Here is a 15409-nt window from a genome sequence, read left to right as displayed (position 1 = left end):
TGTAATTAAGAGATGCTGGTGGCCAGTGTCACACTGAAGAACATTAGGCCCACTGGAGGATTTGTTTCTGAGGGCCCACCTTTCCCCCAAATGAAGAGCCCCATAGCAACTGCAAGGTTGCACTATGAACTCTCCTGAAGGAGAAGCCAGGGCCCACTGGAGGATTGTCTGGTGGGTCAGTCCAACCCTGCTGGTGGCTCAACCTTGAATCATACAGTCGGAAAATGACTCCTTTATTCTTATGATCAATTAGGGTCTTATACTGCATGAGGGATCAGTGAGGGTCTGCTACTTCCCCTTTAGTTCTTCTGATCAGTGGAGGTCTCAGAGGTCAAGCAAACATCGATCATAATGTTACGGCAGGTCCTAGTGTTATTCCATAACATCAAAGAGGACCTGTCACTCACCATAAAAATGTAATGGTCCTCTCTTCCCTGTATGTGAATCTGTTACAAGCTCATCTGGAGATGTGGATTCTCTAAACTGTAGGTCAGGATGAGCAGCACAGACCCGTAGGTGTTGGTGTGGCCAAACTGGTCTCGATAGATGGCACATGGATCAGAACAGCAGGGTATTAAGGACGGCAAGCAAAACAAGTGGAGCAGGTAGCACAGATGAAATAGAGCCAGGTGTGCGGATACATAAGGTAACAGTGACTATATAGTAAAATGATATCTTCTGTCAGGGAAGCAGTTAATCACAGGAATGCAGTCTAGTATCCACATGAAGGGCAATGGTTAAACACAGGAGTAACCAGTCTGGAACCATGAGACCTTCTAGAGTAAATTATGTGCCAGCTTTACGTCCGGGTCATCAGCGCTCTTTGGCCTCTCCCTTATTACCGTACTTTGCTCTGCAATCAGCAGGGCAGAGCGAAGGACCCCTGCGCAGGAGCGGGGTTGGGGGACACTGTGTACACGGCGTAGGATGTGTCATCGACACGGAGCAGAGAAGGAGGATGGCCATCATAAGTAGAGAGGAAGCGCCGGATCACGAAAGGAGACAACCATTGGACCGACCAGCGCCACATGGGCGAAATTCTAAAATACCATATATTTTGGGGGCTATGCAGAAGGGGTTGGAGACTCGTATACATCTTACAAGATTACTGTAAAACAGACGGTAAAGGTGTTGGCCATACTTTATATTGGGAAAACCTGGTGACAGGTTCCCTTTAACAGTTTCCCAATGGTTTTAATGAAAAACTAATGGGGTCTGTCGGGTGCCCAGGTTATCAGTACCACCTGCACTACCATTATAGAGCACATGGCTGTGAGCTTGATTTCAATCACCTGTTTGCAATGGGTGTGGCTGCGAGTCATCATCTGCATTTTTTTTTTATCAAGTCATTTTTCTTTTTTTTTTGCTTTGTGGTTTTTGATGAAATTCATCAAAATGGCGCACGCGGTTCATCAATTTTGCTCAAAGTTAAAAACTCATTTTTTTTATTTCTAACCCTCTCAGTGCAAAAAGTCGCACATTTTGCAAATTGTCGGAAAAATCGTTGACTTGCATGGAATCACTGCTGGGTAGAGCTGAAGAACATTTGCGAGAAAGTTTGTGACTTTTTGAAAAATTGCGAATGATTATACTGGCAAAAAAAAATAATCTGGAAACCCTAAATGTCACCCACACACAATGGATAACATAAAAGAAAAAAAAACATCAGACAAACACATGAAATAGACATCAGAGAAGACGCAAATGGAAAGGCGAATTTGGTGCAAACACAAAAAAAGGCACAAAAACAACTAAAAACGCGACAAAAATCAGGTGCAAACACAATAATGACTTCCTAAATTGGGCTCCAAGTTGGAAAACTTTTTATTATGCAATTTTTATTTTTTATTTTTTCCATCGCCTGGAGCCCTCCATGTTCTTGTACATGAAACCTGGCACAGATTGGGCACAGTCTTCTCATTGTTTGCCGCCTGACCTGCCCGTGTGAATGAGATTGGGGGGAGGGTGTAGTATGACGCTGCTTTCCGGGAGGGAGGGAGGCAGAGCGCAGGGATTTCAGATTGTTTTCTGAATTAAGCCTTGATCTCTCCAGGCTGCTGATGAAGTGTCAAAGAATTGTCTCACAGCCGCCTGCATTTCCCTGACAGCCCCCACTCCATGAGCCGTCGCCATGACGATTGTACACAACACAGAACATTGGGGGTGACACGGCCTTCATGGGGACTGCCGAGGGGACAGCCCCATCCGCCATGCCGCTGACGCATCGCTATGGTTTACAGACTAGAAACAATCTCTGTGTGGCCTGCAGGCGCCTGTCTTCATTTTTGGTGACCTTCAGACAGTAGGAGACATATTGACATGGCTGCAGGGTCTGACTACACTTGTTTTGTAGTCTGTAACCATGGAGACATATATATGTATAAGAGCTGTGCACACAAAATGGGATAAGACTCATAGATGATTCATAGCTATAGATTACAGGAAAAGTGGGGTAAAGGCAGAAGAGGCAAGACTCAGACTCACAAAAAGACTCACACGCTCACAGGAAGACTCACAGGCCTACAGGTAGAATCACAGGAAGACTCACAGGCCCACAGGTAGACTAATAGGAAGACTCACAAGAAGACTCACAGGCTTACAGGTAGACTCACAGGCTCACACAAAGACTCACATGAAGACTCACAGGAAGACTCATAGGCTCACACAAAGACTCACAGGAAGACTCACTGGAATACACACATGAAGACACACAGGCTCACAGGAAGACACAAAGGCTCACAGGAAGACTCACAGGCTCACAGGAAGACTCACAGGAAGACACACAAGTTCACAGGAAGACTCACAGGAAGACACACAGGCTCACACGAAGACTCTGTAATAATTATAGGGGATAACTCAGGAGACTCTTTGCGTGGAACAAGACAACTACAGGACACAGTTTTATAAGTGGGAAAGACTATATTATCACACGGTGATTCAAACAGGTGCAGAGAGAAACTCAAGTCCACAACACTTGGTGCAAATATTAAACGCAGCTTAGCAGTCAATAGGAAACTTCAGAGGAAAATGCAATCACGCAGAAAGTCTATGAAGCACAATTATTCTTGAGGATACTTGACACGAATAAGTCCTTGCTTAGTCCAAACACAGATAGATATGCTTTTAAGGCAGTTCAAATAATATCTTTGCTCAACCAGGGAGGCCTGGGTAATAGTCTCAGATTCTTGCAGAGCAGAAACAGCTTACATGTCCAGCAAATGCAGATGGAAGTAAACACGAGCAGCAGATGAAGGAGGATTACTGGAACTGGTGTATGCAGCAGGAACTCAGAGCAGAGTAGCAGGATAACCACACAGGTTCACAGGAGCAGGTATATAGCCAGGGCGTCACCAGAGGTCAGGAGCTGGATGCAAGGCAGGATACTCTAGCACAGACTGAAGGCTGGGGTGGAGTTTTATAGCAGGAAGACTCAGTGCACATGAGACCAAAGACGCCATCTTGGAAAAGGGCAGTAATGCACAAAAGGTAATAAAAAATTTTCAGAGTCCTGACAGACTCACAGGAAGACACACAGGCTCACACGAGGACTGACAGGCTTTTTCTATGGGTGGGCAAGGGATAAAAGACTCCATGGGTGGGAGAGGAACCCACTAAACAGGCTTCCTCACTGAGCTTTTCCCTATAAGTCTATGTTCACATTGCATCTTTTCCTGATGTTCAAAAACATCAGTTTTTCAAAATGACAATGCTTAAGGAAAGGTTTTTATTTATTTTTTTCTGGATTTTTTTGTTTGTGTTTTGTAAGGCTCTGTGTTTTTTTGTTAGCATTTATTATGGAATTGAAAAGTTTTCCCAATGCAAAAAAAAAAAAAAAAAAAAAATTATATTATTTTACCCATATAGTAAATACAACTTAAAGCTTTGCCAACATTTTTGTTTGATGGCAATTTTGGCTAACTTTTTTCCCACTTTTTTTTGGGTGTCTTTTTTACTTTTTTTTTTTTTTATTCCATTTAGAAATAAAGAGAATACTAATATTTTATCAGGTGAAAATGCTTACAAAATGCTCAGAAAGGCACCAAGGCGTCTTCCAGGCGTCTTTTTAGCCTTCCCATTGTCTTGTATTGTAGGTATTAAATGGGTTTCCACCGCTGGAAGGGTATGTGCACACGTCAGGATTTCTTGCAGAAATTTTCCTGACAAAATCCGGACATTTCGGTCAGAAATCCGCATGCGTTTTTTTTTTGCGTTTTTTGCGCGTTTTTTCCACTTTTTTTGTCTGTTTTTTTTTTTGCGGATTTTTTGCGTTTTTTTCCTGACGCTCCAATTTCATGGGAAATCCGCAAAAAATCCGCAAAAATAGTGAACATGTTGCTTCTTTTTCCGTAATGCGTTTTTTTTTGCGGAAAAAAACGCAACATTGTACAAAAAATGCGGAATGCATTCTAAATGATAGGATGCGTAATGTATGCATTTTATGTGGTATTATAGTGTTTTTATTGGGGAAATCCGCAAAAAAACCGCAAAAAATCCTGAAGAAATCCTGACGTATGCACATACCCGAATAGTGCTGGCACTGGAGGTGAATATATTTGCTATTATTTTACAAGGGTGAAACATAGGGAATCAGCAGGGGTTGTACGAGTAGTAGACAACCCCTTTAAGTATCTTCCTATAGGAAAAAACAGGAGAGCGGACAGGTCACTCCTTTTAATCATTTGGCGTCTTTGAAAAACTGAAGTCTATAAAAGAAGCTCAAAAACCTGAGCATATGGACAGAGTCGTTTTTACAAAGAAATTAAAAGGCTGAATATTTCGAGCATTTTTTAAGCGCTTTTTCCAGAGCAGAATTGATAAAAAAAAAACTATGTAAAAAGTGTAAATGCAGTGTAAACATGCCGTAAGGGTAAGTTGCACATTATTATTATTATTATTATTGTTATTATTATTTATTTATATAGCACCATTGATTCCATGGTGCTGTACATGAGAAGGGGTTACATACAAATTACAGATATCACTTACAGTGACTAACAATGACAGACTGATACAGAGGGGTGAGGACCCTGCCCTTGCGGGCTTACATTCTACAGGATTATGGGGAAGGAGACAGTAGGTCGGGGGTTGCAGGAGCTCCGGTGTTGGTGAGGCGGTAGCTCCGGTAGTGATGAGGAGGCAGCGGGGTCAGTGCAGGCTGTAGACTTTCCTGAAGAGATGGGTTTTCAGGTTCCGTCTGAAGGATCCGAATGTGGTTGATAGTCGGACATGTTGGGGCAGAGAATTCCAGAGGATGGGGGATATTCGGGAGAAGTCTTGGAGGCGGTTGGGTGAGGAGCGAATAAGTGTGGAGGAGAGAAGGAGGTCTTGGGAGGACCGGAGATTACGTGAGGGAAGATATCGGGAGATTAGTTCAGAGATATATGGAGGAGACAGGTTATGGATGGCTTTGTAGATCAGTGTTAGTAATTTGAACTGGATACGCTGAGGGAATGGGAGCCAGTGAAGAGATTTGCAGAGGGGGGAAGCGGAGGAGTAGCGAGGAGAGAGATGGATTAGTCGGGCAGCAGAGTTAAGGACGGACTGGAGAGGTGCGAGGGAGTTAGCAGGGAGGCCACAGAAAAGAATGTTGCAGTAGTCAAGGCGGGAGATGATGAGGGCATGCACAAGTATTTTAGTAGATTGATGGTGGAGGAAAGGACGGATTCTGGAGATATTTTTGAGCTGGAGGCGACAGGGGGTGGAAAGAGCTTGGATGTGCGGTTTGAAGGACAGGGCAGAGTCAAGGGTTACTCCGAGGCAGCGGAGTTCCAGAACAAGGGAAAGCATGATGTCGTTGATTGCGATAGATAGGTCAGGTAAGGAAGATCTATGAGATGGAGGAAAGATGATGAGTTCAGATTTGTCCACATTGAGTTTGAGGAAGCGAGAGGAGAAGAAAGAGGATATGGCTGATAGACACTCTGGGATTCTGGACAGCAGAGCGGTGATGTCAGGGGGGCGAAGCTTCTGAGTGGGCCTCCATGCCTCCCAACTTTTGAAGAAGGGAAAGAGGGACAAAGTCGCTGCGGCAAATTTTAGACCACACCTCTGACCACACCCATTTCATAACAAGTCACGCCCCAACCACACCCATTTAGCACTGCTGATCACAAGGTTTCATAAACAATAATTATAAACGAAAAAAAATTTGGCCCCACATGATGCTCCATACTGTATAATGGCCACGCATGATGCTCCATGCTGAGCCTCTGCTGCCGTATGTGACCCTATTACTGCCCCTGATACCCCAATACTGAGCTGCTGCCGTATGTGTCCCTATTACTGTACCTGATACCCCAATACTGAGCCGCTGCTGCCGTACGTGTCCCTATTACTGCCCCTGATACCCCAATACTGAGCCTCTGCTGCTGTATGTGTCCCTATTACTGCCCCTGATACCCCAATACTGAGCCGCTGCTGCCGTATGTGTCCCTATTACTGCCCCTGATACCCCAATACTGAGCCGCTGCTGCCGTATGTGTCCCTATTACTACACCTGATACCCCAATACTGAGCCTCTGCTGCCGTATGTGTCCTTATTACCGCACCTGATACCCCAATACTGAGCCGCTGCTGCCGTATGTGTCCCTATTACTGCACCTGATACCCCAATACTGAGCCGCTGCTGCCGTATGTGTCCCTATTACTGCACCTGATACCCCAATACTGAGCCGCTGCTGCCGTATGTGTCCCTATTACTGCACCTGATACCCCAATACTGAGCCACTGCTGCCGTATGTGACCCTATTACTGCACCTGATACCCCAATACTGAGCCGCTGCTGCCGTATGTGTCCCTATTACTGCACCTGATACCCCAATACTGAGCCGCTGCTGCCGTATGTGTCCCTATTACTGCACCTGATACCCCAAAACTGAGCCACTGCTGCCGTATGTGACCCTATTACTGCACCTGATACCCCAATACTGAGCCTCTGCTGCCGTATGTGTCCCTATTACTGCCCCTGATACCCCAATACTGAGCCACTGCTGCCGTATGTGACCCTATTACTGCACCTGATACCCCAATACTGAGCCTCTGCTGCCGTATGTGACCCTATTACTGCACCTGATACCCCAATACTGAGCCGCTGCTGCCATATGTGTCCCTATTACTGCCCCTGATACCCCAATACTGAGCCTCTGCTGCCGTATGTGACCCTATTACTGCACCTGATACCCCAATACTGAGCCGCTGCTGCCGTATGTGTCCCTACTACTGCTCCTGATACCCCAATACTGAGCCGCTGCTGCCGTATGTGTCCCTATTACTGCCCCTGATACCCCAATACTGAGCCGCTGCTGCCCTATGTGTCCCTATTACTGCACCTGATACCCCAATACTGAGCCGCTGCTGCCGTATGTGTCCCTATTACTGCCCCTGATACCCCAATACTGAGCCGCTGCTGCCGTATGTGTCCTTATTACTGCACCTGATACCCCAATACTGAGCCCCTGCTGCCGTATGTGTCCCTATTACTGCACCTGATACCCCAATACTGAGCCGCTGCTGCCGTATGTGTCCCTATTACTGCCCCTGATACCCCAATACTGAGCCGCTGCTGCCGTATGTGTCCCTATTACTGCCCCTGATACCCCAATACTGAGCCGCTGCTGCCGTATGTGTCCCTATTACTGCCCCTGATACCCCAATACTGAGCCGCTGCAGCCGTATGTGTCCCTATTACTGCCCCTAATACCCCAATACTGAGCCTCTGCTGCCGTATGTGTCCCTATTACCGCACCTGATACCCCAATACTGAGCCCCTGCTGCCGTATGTGTCCCTATTACCGCACCTGATACCCCAATACTGAGCCGCTGCTGCCGTATGTGTCCCTATTACTGCACCTGATACCCCAATACTGAGCCTCTGCTGCCGTATGTGTCCCTATTACTGCACCTGATACCCCAATACTGAGCCGCTGCTGCCGTATGTGTCCCTATTACTGCACCTGGTACCCCAATACTGAGCCGCTGCTGCCCTATGTGTCCCTATTACTGCCCCTGACACCCCAATACTGAGCCGCTGCTGCCGTATGTGTCCCTATTACTGCCTCTGATACCCCAATACTGAGCCGCTGCTGCCGTATGTGTCCCTATTACTGCCCCTGATCCCCCAATACTTAGCCGCTGCTGCCATATGTGTCCCTATTACTGCACCTGATACCCCAATACTGAGCCGCTGCTGCCGTATGTGTCCCTATTACTTCCCCTGATCCCCCAATACTGAGCCGCTGCTGCCATATGTGTCCCTATTACTGCTCCTGATACCCCAATACTGAGCCGCTGCTGCCGTATGTGTCCCTATTACTGCCCCTGATACCCCAATACTGAGCCGCTGCTGCCGTATGTGTCCCTATTACTGCACCTGATACCCCAATACTGAGCCGCTGCTGCCGTATGTGTCCCTATTACTGCCCGATACCCCAATACTGAGCCGCTGCTGCCGTATGTGTCCATATTACTGCACCTGATACCCCAATACTGAGCCGCTGCTGCCGTATGTGTCCCTATTACTGCCCCTGATACCCCAATACTGAGCCGCTGCTGCCATGTGTCCCTATATATGCCCCTGATACCCCAATACTGAGCCTCTGCTGCCGTATGTGTCCCTATTACTGCCCCTGATACCCCAATACTGAGCCGCTGCTGCCGTATGTGTCTCTATTACTGCACCTGATACCCCAATACTGAGCCGCTGCTGCCGTATGTGTCCCTATTACTGCTCCTGATACCCCAATACTGAGCCGCTGCTGCCGTATGTGTCCCTATTACTGCCTCTGATACCCCAATACTGAGCCCCTGCTGCCGTATGTGTCCCTATTACTGCCTCTGATACCCCAATACTGAGCCGCTGCTGCCGTATGTGTCCCTATTACTGTACCTGATACCACAATACTGAGCCGCTGCTGCCATATGTGTCCCTATTACTGCTCCTGATACCCCAATACTGAGCCGCTGCTGCCGTATGTGTCCCTATTACTGTACCTGATACCCCAATACTGAGCCGCTGCTGCCGTATGTGTCCCTATTACTGCACCTGATACCCCAATACTGAGCCGCTGCTGCCGTATGTGTCCCTATTACTGCCCCTGATACCCCAATACTGAGCCTCTGCTGCCGTATGTGTCCCTATTACTGCCTCTGATACCCCAATACTGAGCCGCTGCTGCCGTATGTGTCCCTATTACTGCCCCTGATACCCCAATACTGAGCCTCTGCTGCCATATGTGTCCCTATTACTGCCCCTGATACCCCAATACTGAGCCGCTGCTGCCGTATGTGTCCCTATTACTGCCTCTGATACCCCAATACTGAGCCGCTGCTGCCGTATGTGTCCCTATTACTGCCCCTGATACCCCAATACTGAGCCGCTGCTGCCGTATGTGTCCCTATTACTGCCCCTGATACCCCAATACTGAGCCACTGCTGCCGTATGTGTCCCTATTACTGCCCCTGATACCCCAATACTGAGCCTCTGCTGCCGTATGTGTCCTTATTACTGCACCTGATGCCCTAATACTGAGCCGCTGCTGCCGGATGTGTCCCTATTACTGCACCTGATACCCCAATACTGAGCCGCTGCTGCCATATGTGTCCCTATTACTGCCCCTGATACCCCGATACTGAGCCTCTGCTGCCGTATGTGTCCCTATTACTGCTCCTGATACCCCGATACTGAGCCGCTGCTGCCGTATGTGTCCCTATTACTGCCCCTGATACCCCAATACTGAGCCGCTGCTGCCGTATGTGTCCCTATTACTGCACCTGATACCCCAATACTGAGCCGCTGCTGCCGTATGTGTCCCTATTACTGCCCCTGATACCCCAATACTGAGCCTCTGCTGCCGTATGTGTCCCTATTACTGCCCGATACCCCAATACTGAGCCGCTGCTGCCGTATGTGTCCCTATTACTGCACCTGATACCCCAATACTGAGCCTCTGCTGCCATATGTGTCCCTATTACTGCCCCTGATACCCCAATACTGAGCCGCTGCTGCCGTATGTGTCCCTATTACTGCTCCTGATACCCCAATACTGAGCCGCTGCTGCCGTATGTGTCCCTATTACTGCCTCTGATACCCCAATACTGAGCCGCTGCTGCCGTATGTGTCCCTATTACTGCCCCTGATACCCCAATACTGAGCCTCTGCTGCCGTATGTGTCCCTATTACTGCCCCTGATACCCCAATACTGAGCCTCTGCTGCCGTATGTGTCCCTATTACTGCACCTGATACCCCAATACTGAGCCTCTGCTGCCGTATGTGTCCCTATTACTGCACCTGATACCCCAATACTGAGCCTCTGCTGCCATATGTGTCCCTATTACTGCACCTGATACCCCAATACTGAGCCTCTGCTGCCGTATGTGTCCCTATTACTGCCCCTGATACCCCGATACTGAGCCTCTGCTGCCGTATGTGTCCCTATTACTGCCCCTGATACCCCGATACTGAGCCTCTGCTGCCGTATGTGTCCCTATTACTGCCCCTGATACCCCAATACTGAGCTGCTGCTGCCGTATGTGTCCCTATTACTGCACCTGATACCCCAATACTGAGCCGCTGCTGCCGTATGTGTCCCTATTACTGCACCTGATACCCCAATACTGAGCCGCTGCTGCCGTATGTGTCCCTATTACTGCACCTGATATCCCAATACTGAGCCGCTGCTGCTGCATGTGTCCCTATTACTGCCCCTGATACCCCAATACTGAGCCGCTGCTGCCGTATGTGTCCCTATTACTACACCTGATACCCCAATACTGAGCCGCTGCTGCCGTATGTGTCCCTATTACTGCCCCTGATACCCCAATACTGAGCCGCTGCTGCCGTATGTGTCCCTATTACTACACCTGATACCCCAATACTGAGCCGCTGCTGCCGTATGTGTCCCTCTTACTGCACCTGATACCCCAATACTGAGCCGCTGCTGCCGTATGTGTCCCTATTACTGCACCTGATACCCCAATACTGAGCTGCTGCTGCCGTATGTGTCCCTATTACTGCACCTGATACCACAATACTGAGCCTCTGCTGCCGTATGTGTCCCTATTACTGCCCCTGATACCCCAATACTGAGCCTCTGCTGCCGTATGTGTCCCTATTACTGCCCCTGATACCCCAATACTGAGCCTCTGCTGCCGTATGTGTCCCTATTACTGCACCTGATACCACAATACTGAGCCTCTGCTGCCGTATGTGTCCCTATTACTGCACCTGATACCCCAATACTGAGCCTCTGCTGCCGTATGTGTCCCTATTACTGCCCCTGATACCCCAATACTGAGCCGCTGCTGCCGTATGTGTCCCTATTACTGCCCCTGATACCCCAATACTGAGCTGCTGCTGCCGTATGTGTCCCTATTACTGCCCCTGATACCCCAATACTGAGCCGCTGCTGCCGTATGTGTCCCTATTACTGCCCCTGATACCCCAATACTGAGCCGCTGCTGCCGTATGTGTCCCTATTACTGCACCTGATACCCCAATACTGAGCCGCTGCTGCCGTATGTGTCCCTATTACTGCACCTGATACCCCAATACTGAGCCGCTGCTGCCGTATGTGTCCCTATTACTACACCTGATACCCCAATACTGAGCCGCTGCTGCCGTATTTGTCCCTCTTACTGCACCTGATACCCCAATACTGAGCCGCTGCTGCCGTATGTGTCCCTATTACTGCACCTGATACCACAATACTGAGCCGCTGCTGCCGTATGTGTCCCTATTACTGCACCTGATACCCCAATACTGAGCCTCTGCTGCCGTATGTGTCCCTATTACTGCCCCTGATACCCCGATACTGAGCCTCTGCTGCCGTATGTGTCCCTATTACTGCCCCTGATACCCCAATACTGAGCCGCTGCTGCCGTATGTGTCCCTCTTACTGCACCTGATACCCCAATACTGAGCCTCTGCTGCCATATGTGCCCCTATTACTGCACCTGATACCACAATACTGAGCCTCTGCTGCCGTATGTGTCCCTATTACTGCACCTGATACCCCAATACTGAGCCTCTGCTGCCGTATGTGTCCCTATTACTGCACCTGATACCACAATACTGAGCCGCTGCTGCCGTATGTGACCCTATTACTGCACCTGATACCACAATACTGAGCCTCTGCTGCCGTATGTGTCCCTATTACTGCACCTGATACCCCAATACTGAGCGGCTGCTGCCATATGTGCCCCTATTACTGCACCTGATACCACAATACTGAGCCGCTGCTGCCGTATGTGTCTCTATTACTGCACCTGATACCCCAATACTGAGCCGCTGCTGCCGTATGTGTCCCTATTACTGCACCTGATACCCCAATACTGAGCCTCTGCTGCCGTATGTGTCCCTATTACTGCCCCTGATACCCCGATACTGAGCCTCTGCTGCCGTATGTGTCCCTATTACTGCTCCTGATACCCCAATACTGAGCTGCTGCTGCCGTATGTGTCCCTATTACTGCCCCTGATACCCCGATACTGAGCCTCTGCTGCCGTATGTGTCCCTATTACTGCTCCTGATACCCCGATACTGAGCCTCTGCTGCCGTATGTGTCCCTATTACTGCTCCTGATACCCCAATACTGAGCTGCTGCTGCCGTATGTGTCCCTATTACTGCACCTGATACCACAATACTGAGCCTCTGCTGCCGTATGTGTCCCTATTACTGCACCTGATACCACAATACTGAGCCTCTGTTGCCGTATGTGTCCCTATTACTGCTCCTGATACCCCAATACTGAGCTGCTGCTGCCGTATGTGTCCCTATTACTGCACCTGATACCACAATACTGAGCCACTGCTGCCGTATGTGCCCCTATTACTGCACCTGATACCACAATACTGAGCCTCTGCTGCCGTATGTGTCCCTATTACTGCCCCTGATACCCCAATACTGAGCCGCTGCTGCCGTATGTGTCCCTATTACTGCCCCTGATACCCCAACACTGAGCCACTGCTGCCGTATGTGTCCGTATTACTGCCCCTGATACTCCAATACTGAGCCGCTGCTGCCGTATGTGTCCCTATTACTGCCCCTGATACCCCAATACTGAGCCGCTGCTGCCATATGTGTCCCTATTACTGCCCCTGATACCCCAATACTGAGCCTCTGCTGCCGTATGTGTCCCTATTACTGCACCTGATACCCCAATACTGAGCCGCTGCTGCCGTATGTGTCCCTATTACTGCCCCTGATACCCCAATACTGAGCCGCTGCTGCCATATGTGTCCCTATTACTGCCCCTGATACCCCAATACTGAGCCTCTGCTGCCGTATGTGTCCCTATTACTGCACCTGATACCCCAATACTGAGCCGCTGCTGCCATATGTGTCCCTATTACTGCACCTGATACCCCAATACTGAGCCGCTGCTGCTTTATGTGTCCCTATTACTGCACCTGATACCCCAATACTGAGCCTCTGCTGCCGTATGTGTCCCTATTACTGCCTCTGATACCCCAATACTGAGCCCCTGCTGCCGTATGTGTCCCTGTTACTGCACCTGATACCCCAATACTGAGCCTCTGCTGCCGTATGTGTCCCTATTACTGCCCCTGATACCCCAATACTGAGCTGCTGCTGCCGTATGTGTCCCTATTACTGCACCTGATACCCCAATACTGAGCCTCTGCTGCCATATGTGTCCCTATTACTGCCCCTGATACCCCAATACTGAGCCGCTGCTGCTGCATGTGTCCCTATTACTGCCCCTGATACCCCAATACTGAGCCGCTGCTGCCGTTTGTGTCCCTATTACTGCCCCTGATACCCCAATACTGAGCCTCTGCTGCCGTATGTGTCCCTATTACTGCCCCTGATACCCCAATACTGAGCCGCTGCTGCCGTATGTGTCCCTATTACTGCACCTGATACCCTAATACTGAGCCGCTGCTGCTGTATGTGTCCCTATTACTGCACCTGATACCCCAATACTGAGCCGCTGCTGCCGTATGTGTCCTTATTACTGCACCTGATACCCCAATACTGAGCCCCTGCTGCTGTATGTATCCCTATTACTGCACCTGATACCCCAATACTGAGCCGCTGCTGCCGTATGTGTCCCTATTACTGCACCTGATACCCCAATACTGAGCCCCTGCTGCTGTATGTGTCCTTATTACTACACCTGATACCCAGATACTGAGCCTCTGCTGCCATATGTGTCCCTATTACTGCACCTGCTGTGTGGGTCTGTGTGCCCTCTAAATTCTAAGGCACCCCTCTATGATATAGTAATGCCGGGTGCAAGTGCCCTAGAAAACAGGGCCCACATTTTGCCCCCTAGAAAGTAATATTGCCCTGTGTGCCCCTTTGACAGTCACAGTAACCTGAGTTCCCCTATAACAATAAGTGCCCACTTTACATTTAAAATGTCCCGAGTCTCCCCCTGTACAGCTCCCCTATACCCAGTATGATGCTCTCTTATGCACAGTATACTGACCCCTTAGTAGCCTCCAAACTGTTTGATGGGTCCAACACTGTAATCCCCACACTGTATGATGCCCCTCTAGATAGCCTCCATATAGTAAAATGCACCAGATAGTCCTCAATATAGTATAATGCACCAGATAGTCCTCAATATAGTATAATGCACCAGATCGTCCTCAACATAGTATAATGCACCAGATAGTCCTCAATATAGTATAATGCACCAGATAGTCCTCAATATAGTATAATGCACTCCCCATAGGCAGACTCTATAGCACAAGGTAGCACCCCGCAGGCAGACCCTGTAGTATAAAGCAGCACCCCTATAGGCAGACCTTGTAGTATAAGACAGCACCCCTATAAGCAGACCCCCCATAGGCAGACCCTGTAGTATTAGGCAGACCCCCATAGGCAGACCCTGTAGTATTAGGCAGACCCCCCCATAGGCAGACACTGTAGTATTAGGCAGACCCCCCCATAGGCAGACCCTGAAGTATTAGGTAGTCCCCCCATAGGCAGATCCTGTAGTATTAGGCATACCCCCATAGGCAGACCCTGTAGTATTAGGCAGACCCCCCATAGGCAGACCCTGTAGTATTAGGCAGACCCCCCATAGGCAGACCCTGTAGTATTAGGCAGACCCCCATTGGTAGACCCTGTAGTATAAGACAGCACCCCCCATAGGCAGACACTGTAGTATTAGGCAGACCCCCCATAGGCAGACCCTGTAGTATTAGGCAGACCCCCCATTGGTAGACCCTGTAGTATAAGACAGCACCCCCCATAGGCAGACACTGTAGTATTAGGCAGACCCCCCATAGGCAGACCCTGTAGTATTAGGCAGACCCCCCATAGGCAGACCCTGTAGTATTAGGCAGACCCACCATAGGCAGACCCTGTAGTATAAGACAGACCCCCCAGTATTAGGCAGATCCCCCCATAGGCAGACCCTGTAGTATTAGGCATACCCCCC

This window comes from Ranitomeya variabilis, chromosome 2 (assembly GCF_051348905.1).
Source record: "Ranitomeya variabilis isolate aRanVar5 chromosome 2, aRanVar5.hap1, whole genome shotgun sequence".
NCBI classification, from domain to species: domain Eukaryota; kingdom Metazoa; phylum Chordata; class Amphibia; order Anura; family Dendrobatidae; genus Ranitomeya; species Ranitomeya variabilis.
The sequence above is the reverse complement of the archived record's forward strand: the minus strand, read 5'-3'. Positions refer to the sequence as shown.